The sequence below is a fragment of the Botryllus schlosseri genome, chromosome 1 (assembly GCF_051294905.1).
Source record: "Botryllus schlosseri isolate E-star chromosome 1, Bs_hap1, whole genome shotgun sequence".
Taxonomy (NCBI): domain Eukaryota; kingdom Metazoa; phylum Chordata; class Ascidiacea; order Stolidobranchia; family Styelidae; genus Botryllus; species Botryllus schlosseri.
This window is the reverse complement of record NC_137236.1, coordinates 36,744,070-36,759,748: the sequence shown is the minus strand read 5'-3', so window position 1 is coordinate 36,759,748 and position 15,679 is coordinate 36,744,070. Positions and strand designations below refer to the sequence as shown.

Below are 15,679 nucleotides of genomic sequence, written 5' to 3'. Positions count from 1 at the left end.
ATCGATAAACCAATGAACAATATTCAAAGTAAACATGTTACACCCTGTGTTTCCACGAAAAAATACCATCCAGACATACGTCGCGCTTGTTTGCCCGCACCAGTATACGCGTAAATGGAGGTGTGTGACATTGCATGCAATGTGTTGGTATACAAACATCGATCCAAAGACATTATCATAGCCGGTAGTTTTGATGTAGATCGAATGTCACCCGATAACAATACCAATAAGCCACATTGCAATGACTCTGAGTCAATCTGAAGCATGACATACAGACACACAAACACGGAACCGTAACATGGGTTATTCGTACGGCGGTGAAAGTGAACTGTACAGTACATACCAATATTGTGATCACAGTCAAATATGCGAACCGTGTACAATCATATACCCAGGTTTTTGTTGGATATGTACAAATCCGATAAATCGATACATTTCTTTTCCCTGGACATCAATAATACAATCGCCATTCCAATGCATCGCTCGAATGTGAGGTTCGTCTGGTGTAAAATCCATGTCAAATAACACCAAAGTCTGCCTTCCGTGTTTTATCATTTCCACCGACGCTTCTTGTCTGTGTCGTAACACTATGGTGCTGGGACTTGAAAAACGACAGATTGTGAAACGGATTGACATGACCAACAGAATCGACGTCAATAGCCTTGTGACGATGTCGTTTCAAAATGTTACCGATCTCTTGTGGCGATGACCGTTTCGAAATGTCACCGGACGAACTGAATCCTTACGATGATGTGTTTTATGATTGCGTGTGAAATCGCGAGGTAGTGTTCTATTGTGGTGTACGATTGCAGTCTTCACAGAAACACACCTTATTGGATCACAGTATCAGTCCGAGATTTGCAGAATCACTGTTCACGATATTTATCTGGAGTCGTTATGTGGGAGTAGTGACATCCATGCATCGTGACTGAAAGACTGATCGCAATCATTTCGAGCACCCGTGATTCGATAGTTCACCTTGGTCATCGCCGCAGCAAAAAACTTCGGTGTCGACAACACGACGGATATTGACCGATGTATCCAATTGGTCTGGGTGGTCTGTCCGGAGATAGGGCCATGACTATCTTGTAATGTTACAACACGATAACACCATCGAGTAAATCAGTGAACAGTGTGGAAATATCGATGTAATAGCGCGGACTCAGAGTCATTGCAATGTGGCTTATTGGTATTGTTATCGGGTGACATTCGATCTACATCAAAACTACCGGCTATGATAATGTCTGTGGATCGATGTTTGTATACCAACACATTGCATGCAATGTCACACACCTCCATTTACGCGTATACTGGTGCGGGCAAACAAGCGCGACGTATGTCTGGATGGTATTTTTTCGTGGAAACACAGGGTGTAACATGTTTACTTTGAATATTGTTCATTGGTTTATCGATTCAGAGTTGATATCCGGATCCGGTTACATACTTTATCATTTCCGGTTTCAAACTGAATGTCGAGACATACATTGACCAATGAAGACACAATATAGTAAACATGCCGGAGGAAAACTCGACCAGGAATTGTTATCGCGATGGGTGACATAAATCCAACCGTTTTCCGAACACCGTTATCCACATACCAACCGTCGTCGAGGAGGTGTTTTATTCAGACATTTTGACTCTGGAAAATCCAAAGCACGAACCCGGACATCACTGAACTATCGAGGCCTATTGTCCAATTTTCCAAAGCGTGCATTTCGGTGTACAAGAGTATATTGTATGTGGTTAACCGATGATATTGATGTGATACGACCGATGGGGTATACTCTGAAACCGGTAGTCTGTGTATATTTCCGTCACTGTTCGTTGTAACAATATACAAAAATATCAAATTGACCGGTGTGGTTGTCAGTTTTCAAAACGAAAATGGTATTGTTACCCAGGGAAAAAATGTATTTCCAAGTGAAAACGGTATTGGTACTCAGTTAAATGATAGTTTCCAGACGGAAAGGGATTGTTACCCAGGAGAAAATGATTAGTTACTCTAGGTAAAAGTATTTTTCCAAGCGAAAATGTATAGTTACACTGGGTAAACGCCGGATCTCCAAAGGAAAATGATATTTTTACTCGGCTAAACGACGGACCACCAAGTGAGAATGGTTTGTTGCTCAGGGAAAAAAGGTTTGTTACCCAGGGAAAAATATATTTCCAAGTGAAAAAGGTTTGTTAACCAGAGAAAAAATATATTTCCAAGTGAAAAAGGTTTGTTAACCAGAGAAAAAATATATTTCCAAGTGAAAAAGGTTTGTTAACCAGAGAAAAAATATATTTCCAAGTGAAAAAAGTTTTGTTAGCCAAGGAAAAAATATATTTCCAAGTGAAAAAAGGTTTGTTAGCCAAGGAAAAAATATATTTCCAAGTGAAAAACGTTTGTTGTTGAGGGAAAACATATATTTCCAAGTGAAAATGGTTTTGTTACTCGGGTAACGCTAAACTCCCAAGGGAAAATGGTAATTGTACACAAGTAACGGCTGACCTCCTGGTGAAAATGATATTTTTACTTGGGTAGGTATCGTATGTTCAGTGTCAGTGATGTTGTTAAACGTTGTTGCTTGACGTTGGTATACTATTACGAGTGTGAAAAGGCTATGCACGTCTTGTGCGGAGTATCGCGACAGTGAACACATTTTTGGTGTGCCGAAACAAGATCGTTGTTTACATGTTAATGCATTTCGATTACCGAGTAGCTGTACAACAGAGAGGAGTCTACAGTTAGTTCGTGCTGTATGTCCCGATGAAAACCACAAGACCACATGTAAATCTATTAGCACAACTCGATGATGTTGATATAGTGTTACTAAAATTATTACCTATTTACACAACATAAAAATAAAAATTCATGTCGTAGTAAGTTTCTTGAACTCGTACTTGATGAAAACGAATGGTGACAAGTATGCGTTTGTGTTTGAGTGAAAAAAGAATTATTTAGAGTAGTGACAGTTTGTGACCAACGAATGCAAATCGATCATGATATTACAATATACGCTTTCGTCAACATAACGACTTGGTGTAGAAATACTTTCACGTTTTTTGAATAACTGGATTCTCGAGACTTGTTACTTGTACGATGTACCGTTGGTGTGCAAACTATAACGACCATTTTGTATGATAGTAAGTTTTACTAGTGAGGATAACCATATGATGACTCACCACTTTTCGTTAGCAAAGTAGATTGATTTGTGTGTAAGATGTAAGCACCGTAACTAGAAATCATATGCACTCTGTTGTTGGAGTAGCCGATTCATTGCTATGACATGGACATATCCTGAAGCCTTGGTTTGTTGTCTTACGAAAGATGACGCGACCTCGGTGTCGTAAATTGTGTTAACTAAACTCGCCCACAATTGTGCTGGACTTACACATGGTATTCGTATACTGTACACATACAAACTTTTGTGTAAACAACTCTGGTGTTTCTGTTAATACTAGTTCTGTGTTGAATTACTTGATTATTATGATACATGAACAACCATTCAGACAATAAAGTTCTTGAGGTATCGAAACAGTTTGAAAGCACCACCAATCATTGTACAGGTTTGTAGTATGAGTGAATATTTTTGTGTAACATGAATATATTTCATATGGCTTTGGTAAGAAATGAGTTATGCAGGATAACCATACACAACCTACAAAAGTAAAACTTGTTGCGTTTGATTGTATACTTTGTATCGATGTCTTTGCGATGTTGAAAGACGGTTGTGTTTACATTTGCATTAAGCGGAGTAACTCAAGTAATAAATTTTACTCGTTTGAAAATACCGAACAATGGATAACAGTATCAATATGAGCGGTAATTATTTTTCGTGATATACAACCAATCTTCCAAGCACAACTTGTCAAAAATTTATCATGTCATAGTCGACTGTTACGAATTCGAAACAAATGTACTTCGATTATCACGACAAAGGGAATTGAGATCAATGCAGTATTTCGAAGTGGTATGTTCAGCAATCACTAAATGACAAAAATATCAAACTGTGCATACAACTCGGTTAGGTAAACGATCCGGTTACAAGTCGGATGTATTCTTGATGTACAGATGACAGTCTGATGATGTAAAGCTCAACCACGCAAATGTGTTCGTTGTAAAGTATTTGACGCAAACAATATATCGAATGGAGACTTCGGTTTCATTACCAAGCTAGTGAAAATTGTTTTCTGTTGGCCAGGTAGGATACATTTGACAAACATCGTACACATTGTATCTTCGTGATGGTAACGACTTTCAGCGGCTTGGTTTCATGTCGGGAATTATTATTTGAGGGTTCAAGAACAATTTCATTCAATACTACAAATGAACAACAATGCATAACACGTAGCAAATAACAGTGTAGCAAGTACTTTTTTGATATTACGAGTGTTGGGCACTAGACACTTCTAGTTGAATTGGATGCATCTAACAAACATATCACCATTTACTTTTGTAATGATCAAAGTCTTAGAGTGTATAACCTCGCGATATTTTACATTTAGCACACACAATGGGGAGTTACTGAAATGATTAAGAATTGATCGCTAGCTTCGAACGGTACTCGATACTCAAAGTGATATTTTCACACTCTGTAAAGTGCATATGTTTCAATTCTCTGTCACAAATTCCGACATGGTGATATGTCGAGACGTAATACTATTTCCGTACACTCAATTACAACAAAACATAACCCGCATTCAAATAAGCCGTAAGCTACAAGTGGATTTAAAACTTGATGCTGTTTTGTGGTTAACTCAAGTCAGTGGTCACGTTTGTGTTGATTTCAGGAATGATCATGACGAGTTGGTCGGGTAAATTAGTGGTAGTAACTATGACCTTACAGAGTTGCTGACATTCCAATATCTTTTACGCTGTAATATTACGGATTTAATTGTGATAAATTATTTCTCAGTTATTGTTCAGACATTCAAATCTCGTATACTGAAAATATAGTATGTCCAAGTCAAATCGTATATGCACCGATTTGTAAATACTTTGTCTTCAGAATAGTAACAACCTTTACAATTGAATAAAAAAGACCGAGCATACGAATACAACCAGGATGAATTGATTCAAATTTATGAGTTGCAGTGATATAATCAAGTAAGTGAAAACTAGATTTTTAACAATTGTTAATGTTGTGAATAATTCTTTTGAGTATGGTAAGATGTTAAAATATCTCTTTGACAAATGGAAAGCGGGATCGTGAATAGAGTTGTAATGTTACATTACTTGTTTCAAAGTATGATCTTGAAATGTGGCTGGATCAAAGTTGGTAATCGTGTTTGTCAATCCTATTTCAATTCACACTATGTCAAAGTCCAAATATTTCATTCTGGATTATTTGGATTTACCTTTAGTACATCTCGCGAATGTGGATTATTTGGATTTACCTTTAGTACATCCCGCGAATGTGGATTATTTGGATTTACCTTTAGTACATCCCGCGAATGGATCCCGATGCGGTACTATAACATTTTTGATAATAATGACTCAAGGATTTTCAATCAACAATACTGGAATTTTTTGGTAATGCTAGAGTTGCCAAATGATTAGTTGCGTGTTTTTGTTAAGTGTTTGATTTCAAGTTAATAAAGACAATAACTGTGTAATGCACATACTTGTGATTCTTGATTCTTGTAGAGTTATAGTTGGTATTGATTCTATAAGTGTGAAAACAGCGACGCGGAATGTGCGAATAATTCGATGCGGCTGAAAGTCGGCGTCAGTAATATTCGGTTACGTTCGATTCAACAAAAACGCGTTAAGGGATTTGTCAAAGGATTAGAGTTGTACCGATTTAAAACATTCAGATACGAATCGACTTGATTTGTGTAGTGAGTTTCATTTCAAGTTGATAAGCTAACACATTGATGGAATATTTTCATGGATCTTATCACGCAACTAAAGTCAGCCACTATTCTGGAGGTGTGAAACATATAGCGATCGCGGGCGAGTGACAAATTGTCGGTTTTCCAATCACCGCCTGTGACGAATCTGTGACAAACTAATTACCGAAATATTACCTTGTGGGTGGGTATGAGGAATTGCTATGTCTGAAGTATTATCCGGTGAGTGGTCGTTGGATTTTAAAATTATATCACACCCTTTTGAATAAGCGTTCACTTCACAAAGGATTAGGGTTAGAGCGGAAATAAGTGACAATTTGTCGCTTTTCAAGTTACCGCGGTCTGTTATTCGTTACTTGTTAAATCTTACCAGCGATATCAAGTTCTGTGACAAACTGATTACTAAAATTTCACCGCGTGAGCGATCGGTGTGGTTATGACACCAAGTCGTGAAAGATGGTTATGACCGAGACATTATCTTGTCAGCGATCGCGGGGTTTTGCAAACTATTTCACAGCTATTTGAAGTGTTAATTCGTGAGCGTTGTTATTGTTGATATTCGAATCGCCGTCTACGCCGGCTCTGTGGTAAACTAAATACCAAAATATTACCTTGCAAGTGATTCCTAGACTTGGTAAACTATTTCACACCTTTTTTGCTGAAAGTACGACATACCGCCCGCAGTCTATACCGAAAGTACGAATCACGACCGCACCCATAAGAAATAAGACCCGCCGCCATAAGAAATAAGTGCCGCTCGCCACCCCGGGTTTCGTGTTAGCATCAATAGCCGCTCACCACCCCCGCCATAAGACGCAATAGCCGCATGCGACCGCGTCCATAAGAATACATGGTGAGTCACCACAGATCCCGTAAGAATACACAACAGGCGAATCACCGTCACCACCTATAGTAAAAAAGGCGAGTCACGACCACCGCGGTTGGCTGTGAAACAATTCAGCGCGCAGGTCATTCGGAATATAGATCGCACTGCTTAATCCTCTTGCAAGCCACGTTTCCGTTTGTGCGGATATTGTTGGTGACTATTCAACACCACGCGAGAGATGTCTGAAAGTACGAATCACGACCGCACCCATAAGAACACATGGTGAATCAGTAGAAACCGTGTAATAATACACGACAGCCACATCATCGCCGCGGCCTATATCCACAACGTTAGTTCACTACGACACAAGAATCCGTGGGCACATCATCACCGCAGCCTATATCCACAACGTTAGTTCACTACGACACAAGAATCCGTAGGCACATCATCGCCGCAGCCTATACCAGAAAGGGTACCATCATCACCACATAGGTACCTCACCGCCGAGAGGGGTTGTAAAAGGGTGCCATCACCACCACGAGTTTTCGCGGCACCTCACCACCGCAGCCTATACCCGAAAGGGTGCCATCATCACCGCATCCATAAGAACACATGGCACCTCACCGCCGAGAGGGGGTGTAAAAGGGTGCCATCACCACCACGAGTTTTCAGGCACCTCACCGCCGCGCCCATAAGAGCCCCTGCCACCTCACGAGCGATCATACTAACTACTTGTGTCTCGTATGATTTTCGCTTTTAAGCAATTTAGTGCAGTGTCTCGAAAGGTTAATATGTTCATCTCATCGATACTGGTATCATTTTTGTTGCTGTTTTGATGTCTTCGCGGAACCTTCCCCGTCTTCCTCACCTTAATCATAAAGATGATCAGGAAATATATCAAGACGACTGAGCAAGAAGTGAGCTTTAATGCTCCAAATTTTCCATAAGCAGATGCCAATTTTCGGACCAACTATTTGTAACAGGATGCTTTGTGATCTTCAAAAAAGTTGTATTAACTACATCCTGGTATAAAGTCCATTCCATGAGCTCCTTGATATGAAATTGGAATCTTTCGTACGTATTCGAATCTGAGGTACATCAAAGATATCAGCTTTATGCTTCTCGTTTGATAGGGGTACAGGTATACCCAGTGGGGTATTACCCACTTTGTTGGCTGAGCAGAAAATTTTCCTTTCACAAGACAAAAATGCAGAGTCGCATATGAGTATTTTAGTTAAGCTTCACAAGGACATATTTGATAGCTTTACACTCCTCTTTCATCTTGATGGAATGACCATATGGTGGTGCAGAAAATATATTTTCATTGTGGAAATATACAATTTTTAGGCTTCACAGACTGCTTTTTCACAGACAAAGATCTCACATCTGATCATGCTAATATTGACAGAATAACCGAGGACGACATGAGAGCTCTTCATAGTCAACTATCTATTCATGTTAGGTGTAAAAGTAAAAAACACGATATACTTTCTATCAAATGAATTATTTAGGGAGTAAATGCAGTAATTTGGCCTTTTTGGCGGCATACGTATCTTCTAAAGTAGAGACAATCTGGCAAAACCGATTTCATATTTGTAATCAGCGGTCTCGAAAACCCCGCAAACGACTCCTAGATGATTTGCCCAATGTTTTTTAAGTTTTGTTGACCGTAAAATCCGCAGTCGGCACTGTTCGATACATGTTTGTTGTTGTTTGTTGTTCGCAACACAGTGACCCTAAATATGACATGTTGGACGGTTGGATTCTTCGGATCAAAGCTGACCTTCGAGTACATCGGTGATTTCAGACTGGTTCCAATTTACGGATTGAATTATAATTGATGTTTTCAGAATCATTTCGACGGATGCTTCCTTCCAATACCACTACGCGCTCAGGTGAACATAGCTACCACATAACCATACATGTTTGAAAATCCACCAATCCTTGCTAGCATCTCCATCTATTTCTGCGAACTTCCATAATAGGGCTGTAAAACATGCTGCAAAAAACAGAACACAATGCAACACAACGAATAACAACGTACAACAATGACTTCAGTGTTCACGTATTGTTTCAATAAGTCAGTTATCGAAAATTAGCGTGGATACGAAGAACTGTTCTTGCAGTGATGCACGTCTTACTGCTAGCTGCATTGTCTCCGATTAAAATCGGATGAATCAGAGTGCTATATAAGCCGTTGACGTCCCATCGTCTGTATTCTACTTCTGTTGAGTAAATAGTCGAGACAACTTGAGCAACATGAACTGCAAGATTTTTGTCTTTCTCGTGGTCGTGTCGATCGTGTTCAACCAAGGTAAATATAATTGTGCATTCGTCGTGACGACGTATGTGAAGTAGGTTCGACAACGTACATATCTGTCGATATTCATCTTTTCAGTATCCGCCACACCGAATTGCGAGGCAAATGGACATGGAACCTGCAAAGCCGCTACCTCAAAATGTAACGAAGGATGGATAAACGGCGTCGGTGAGTTTGCAGCAGGGCTCAGTGTAATCTTCCTTTACCACAAACTCCAGCTCCCACTCCCGATATTTTATTCGCACAATACCCATCCAATAACAACTTCCGTGTTGATCTATCTAGATTTTAGACAATAATACCCTGAAAACGTGTTCGTAAATGTTATCAACAAGCGATTGAACTTACTTTTTTGAATATGAAAAACAAAGTGCTCACAAAATAAAATAATTCGGCGTGAAGTACGAAAGTTACCTGAAGTCCCGGTGGCGAATTGAGATGATTGTACTAATTCAAAGTTTTGCATATGCCTTAAATTTAGTCGGGCGTATTACAAGGCTGCGCAAGAGTGCGATGCTGGGCTAAGGAAACGTTTTATTCTGAAATGTAACTGTCAGCTTGCGAGTCAGAGATGAGAGTGATTGCTGAATAGTACAATCTGAATCCAATGGAGATATCACCTTCCTTGCACCTTTCAACCTGAACGGCGAATCAAGCGTAATGCATGTCAAATGCATATCGATCGTCATTAAAACAAAACACGATGCATTTCCAATTTTTTGTGAGTAGCATACCCAGAGCGAACGAAGTGTAAACGACCAATGCGCCCAATGCCAATTACTAGGGATGGTGTGAACCTCTGAAAGGTTCGGGTTCGTGTGAACGCGAACCTTTTTGAAAGGTTCTGTGTGAACACGAACGTGAACCTCGTGACGTCATATTGCTAATTCCAACCCTATATTTCAATGAAGTTATATTAATGTACACGATACCTAGCGAAGACTCGGGCCACATAATGTCGCATTGCTGTAGTAGGCTACATATTGGCGTTTTAAACGTCGCTAAATGTATCAACCGCGGTTATCAAAGGATATAATAATCTCATAAAATCAATACATTCCGTCACTTTGCCAACAATTTCGACGAGGACTTACCATAAAATATAAGCTTACTCCTCAATGGTTTTAGTCAGACCGGACAATGTGTTCGGAGTCTGACTATTGCTACATTGATGTTGAGCAGAGTGTAAAACGGGTTTCTATACTCGCTACCGATACCATAAACAACAAGTTATATAGCAGTAGCCAGCACCTTAATCGCACGGATTTGGTTTTAATGATACAGTAAAGATATGAAGTCAAGATTGACCCCGTACGCCCGCTCGATATTTTACATCAGAAAACGATATCAATGTCATTGATTGGTTGAATAAGCATCATTCGCTGACTATGTATATCGCTCGTGATGTTGTGTGATTGCGGGTCAAGCTCACAGCGGAGAGTCACTAAATATTCAAAACGGAAAGCTGAATATTTCGAGAAATTTTTGGTAACAAAAAAGCGCGTAAAACTTTCTAGGTTGTCATGGTACATGCTCGTTAAGTGTTGACTTTTTATGCTGCCAGCGCCATGCATCGAGCGACCCGCAGTTGAAATGCAATAAACTTGAACCAAAGATCTTATAACGAAGTGCAAATTACAATTCACCAAAAAGGTTCACAGTGCAGAACCTACCAAGGTTCTGTTGTGAACGCGAACCTCTAAATTTCCGAGGTTCACACACAGAACACGAACGTGAACCTCACGTTCACACCATCCCTACCAATTACCGACCATTCTGTCGTTGGTGACCAGCGGAGTATTGTACTAGCGGTGCGAAAAGGTATTGTTCTTTCTCCTCCAGGCAAAGAATGTGACGGCGTTGGAGAGTTGTGCTGCAAAAAGCCAGATACCATTCAAGAATAATAAAAGCAGGTGAGGGGTCTTGGCTTAATGTGCCGCATGTGATAAAGCAATTCATAGGCCAAGGATTTGACACTTGATCGGTAATCAGAATTTTTGCCACGTCACGTTTCGTATACAGTATTCATTCCGAATGTAATGGATTCGCATTTAAAAAGATATGTGTCTTTCAGTGATATCTGCCACATCTCTGAAACTAGCCCTCAGCTACCGGACAACTACAAGCTTTACAACTGCATTGCTTTCTTTATTTTATGATGTTATTATTGTATGCAATTTCAAAAATCAGTCGATGTGAATTGATCCATTCATATGTCAGAGGCGAGAACAGAGGGACGGGTATTGTCATCGCATGTAGCAAGACAGTGTATCCAAGTTAGGGTTAATCTTCTTGCGCAGGCATTTTTCAAACGGGTGCCTGACTGATTCTTAGGAGAGTGATGCTTTCGGAGAGAAAGGATGAAACATGCATTATTGATCTAGGGACGAGAAAGTACGATGAAAGTATATGCAACCGTTTAATACAAGTATGGTACTTGAGAAGAGGTTTTCAAACTGGCGGAAGTGAAAGCATCTGAGACGGAGCGTGAAGAGACTAACTACGGCGAAGTCCCCATTCCGAGTGTATTCAATAAGAACCGATTATGTAGAATGCCACTCATTTCAGCCTAAAAGTACTCCTAAATATTCTCTTGTCTAACTCCTGCGACCCGCAATGAAAAAATGTCTGTTTTGCGACGTTACTATTAGTAATTTAAAGATACATTTGAAAGCAATGGCGTGGGAGTCGGATTCAGGGTCATTTTCACAAACTCCGACTCCAACTCCAGTCAGTATTTTTCCCTACGACTCCGACTTCGACCCTAGCCACTATAGTTTTCACGAATCCGACTCCGATTCCACGGTGTGCTAAAAAGCGACTCCGAGTCCATTAAGCGAGAATTAGCCACACTCCGACTCCGACTACACAGCCCTGATAGAGACAGTCAGTCATTATGAAGTACATACCTGGAACATTGATGTAATACCATCTCATAACCAGTTGATAAGTTGCATAAGTTCAGAGTTCATACCCACATTTGGTAATATAATATTCGAGCCACCTTCTACCATACACATATACCCAGGCCGTGGTATTTTTGGCATATGCCAAAATTGCCAAAAATAACTTATTTTTGGCTATTTTCGATTTTTATTTTTTGGCAGTTTTGGCATCGTCCTCTAAATAGATAGTTTCAGCCTCGAATTAGTCACAAAGACGCTTTAGTTGGGCTAGTTTGTCAAAAGACACCACATAATGTGCAGCATCCACGTATAATCAGTGCCAACAAACAATAATAAAAAGAAAAAACCTAACGATTTCATAGGCTAATAATATCAAACGAAACCACAAAATGTGCAGTATACATCGTAATCGGTGCCAATAAGTTAAAAAAAAAGAAAACCCTAACAAACACGCTCAACAGCTAATTGTTACAGCTGTTGAATAGACTTAAATCGTTTGCACTGTAACAGTGCTTCCAAACTCAGGTCAGCTAAGTTTCTCCTAAATTCATTCCTCGTCCAACGAATCTGGGAAATATCGGCTTCAACAGTAGCCGTTGAGAGAAAGAATATTGCCAGTCATCCACAAAAGGTTTTCAGAGCTTCAAAATCTTTGGAGGGCCGAACCGGCTTCCATGCACCATGAAAAGAGATCACTTCGCCAGTGCCATCGATCTCATCGCGGAAAGAATTTTCTTCCCGATCCTATTCCCGGAATTTCCTGTTTTGTCTCTCAACACATTCTATTTAGTAGCCCGACTATCATTTCTCCTTCGGTCTACCGATATATTTTCGGAGGACTTTTGTCACTTCAGGTGGCTTTAATATTACCAACTCGCATTGAAGAGTCCTGGGAAGGTTAGCTGACGCAACAAGACTGTCTGGCAAAACGAGACTATACAGCTCAGAAATAACCAGACAGTTTGTTGCGTCACAATGTTCAACTCCATCACAATGCAAAAATCGTGGTTAATTTTGGGGGTTCCAGTTCCATGCGCGGAATATAATTTATATTTTAATAATCAGTACTGCGGCAACTTCTCATTGATACCAGTTTTATCAAATTTAGCGCTCGACAAGCCGGTCAAAAATGGTCGTAAAATTGCCTTCGTAAAAATGGAAAGTATGACGTAAGCCAAATGCAGTCAGCCGTTCAATCTTGCTGTGCCCACACCATTTAGGACACCATGCTTTCACCCCTAATGGGTGGGCTGAACCCAGATTAAGAAACCTGCCTTTCACAAACGCTCTTCTCGCTTGTAACGCGGTCCTGTTAACACAACACCATGAACGAAATACAATATTTGGCAGGCCGTGTTATTTTTGGATTTTTCAAATTTTTATTTTTGGCAGTTATGGCATCTGGCTCCTGAAATGCCAAAAATAACACGGCCTGCATATACCGAAAGATTTGGCGAGCGGGAATTAACCATTAACCACCAGTGATGAGCGTCGGACCGAATCGGATACCATTCGGACCGGATATTGGACAATTTTGTGGCAGTCGAATAGGATTCTGATATTACCACGGATTTTTGTTTCGGATATTGTCGGATAGTTGTAACTTTTCATGCGGATGTTTCCAGATATACTTCAAAACAGTAGTGAGTTTTTATTACAAGCCCACAGAAAGAAGTCATTAATTTAATAACCAAGCACAGACAGTTGATAGCTTGCGATATGACTGGTATGAATCTGTTTGTCAGTGGTCCAAAACAGTACTATAAGACAAATCACATTGATTTGGTAAAACACACTACCAAGTGTAACATATATATGCCAATCTATTGATATATAACACGTGAACCGATGAAAAAAATGGTAGGATAGGCCACGAGCTCTCTTGACCTAGTTATCAGCACCAAGGCGTTCTCGCAGAGCAGTATGTCTGCGTCGTTCACAAAATTGAAGGAACCCAAGAAAGAAGGTATTCATTCAATATCAGTTGCAGAACAGTATTTGCTCACTCCCTTGACAGCGCTTTTTTATTCCATAGCTGAATGTCACCATAGGGCAGGGGCCGGCAACCTTTTGCGTGCACTGTGCCAAAATGTCAAAATATGTCAAATTTTTACAATCTTTCGTGCCAAACATTCAATTTATTAATATTTAACGTTTCAAGCAAGGAATAGGCAACCACCAAGCGTTTTTCTGCAGCTGGTAGCGGGTCGCATGGAAACAATTTTAGTCGCTACCGTACCCGACCTATTGCGTACCCGTACAGGTACGTAATATTTACATAATTTATTTTCAGTGGCAATGTTTTCTGTGGTTGATTTGGTGGTTTCCAAGTCCAATGTGCTCGGTACCACATCCAATAAGTGACAGGTCAATCAGTGTTGTTACAATGATATGGTCTGATGATATTCGAAAATGTGCCCACCTCTGTACCATTCAAGTCGGTTTGGTGTCACATTAGGGTTTGTGTGACACAACATTTGTCTGCAAAGATCGCGGTAAAGATTGTCGTTGATCTAGATATATTGGAATCGCTTGCACACTAGACGAAACTAAAACAATATATCCTTCCGAAAGACGAATACGATCTCAAATTCGCATTTCGTCACTGGACTCATTATTTTCCTCGGCGCGTCTCATTTGATACGTGCGACTCAGGCTGCGGGTGCTGGGCTCTTGGGCGCTTGGTCAATTCGGCGCCTTGGCAGTGGACATATCAATGACGAACATTTTGGCCAGCAAGCGGCGTTTATTTTGTTTCAAGGTTTTAATCCTTGGTTTTATCGCCACCAATCATTTTGGCAACGCATACACCGCACGGGAGTCGCGTGGTCGCATGTTGTCCAAAACTTTATGTCCAGGTCGTGTGTTCTATAGCGCGAAAATGCCCGGCGCCGGAATGCGGGTCATAAGTTGCGCTCCAGTTGGCTACACAATGAACACTCCAAATGGTTCCATACGATATTCAATTAACTTTCTTTCATAACTGCTAAGTCGGTTTACTCATTTCTGTACAATATGCATAGCTTTTAAAAACATTTTCCATTTACAAATATATGAATTTCTTGGGAGTTCTCACATTATAATCAAGACATCAGGTTCCAATTAATCGCGCGTAGCGCGGAAAATATTACCAAGATGAGTAGAATCAGCCCAAAAAGACTCTATTTTATGTTGATTAACGAAATAAATTTGGATCGCTTCCGAGTAGGGTTGTAATGACTCGAGTCATGACTATTTTCTCAAAATACGAAAATGACTCGACTCGACTCGAGTCAATCTGTGTATTGACTCGACTTGGACTCGGGTCGTTGTGCATGACTCTAACCAAGTCATTTGATACGAGATCCAGACGGCCAAGACCGACATTTCATTGAAATTTTGAAGAATAGTGAAGTAACCACATTATTTGGAGCACTTGGTACTGGTACTTGTAAATGCAACCAGAAACGGCTAAAAGCGAGGAAAAGCTGTATATTATAAATGAGAACCATTCGATATCAGAGTTGTAAAAAGTGGATTAAAAAAAAACATGACTCTAACTGGAAACTGATCAGTCAACACAATGACTTGAACTTGGTCTCGAGTCATAATACCATGACTCGGAGTCGACCCTCTGCTCGCTGACTTGGACTCGGACTTGACTCAGTAGTGAATTGAAAATAACTCGACTTGACTCGAGTCAAAACTATAAAAGTGAGATTGACTTGTGACTCGAAACCTGGTGACTTGGTTACAACCCTGGTAATCAGGCCCGATCGGTAGTCAAATCATGACTGCGGTTGTCGTGAT

General features: G+C 40.2%; 1 long non-coding RNA gene across 1 annotated transcript; it reads left to right on the top strand.

Annotated features, from left to right (window-relative positions):
- Positions 1-8,816: 8,816 nt before the first annotated feature.
- LOC145448720 (uncharacterized) lies at positions 8,817-11,184 on the top strand. Its single transcript, XR_013918006.1, has 4 exons — positions 8,817-8,978; positions 9,063-9,152; positions 10,827-10,897; positions 11,059-11,184. It is a non-coding gene; the product is annotated as an uncharacterized LOC145448720 (long non-coding RNA).
- Positions 11,185-15,679: the final 4,495 nt, after the last annotated feature.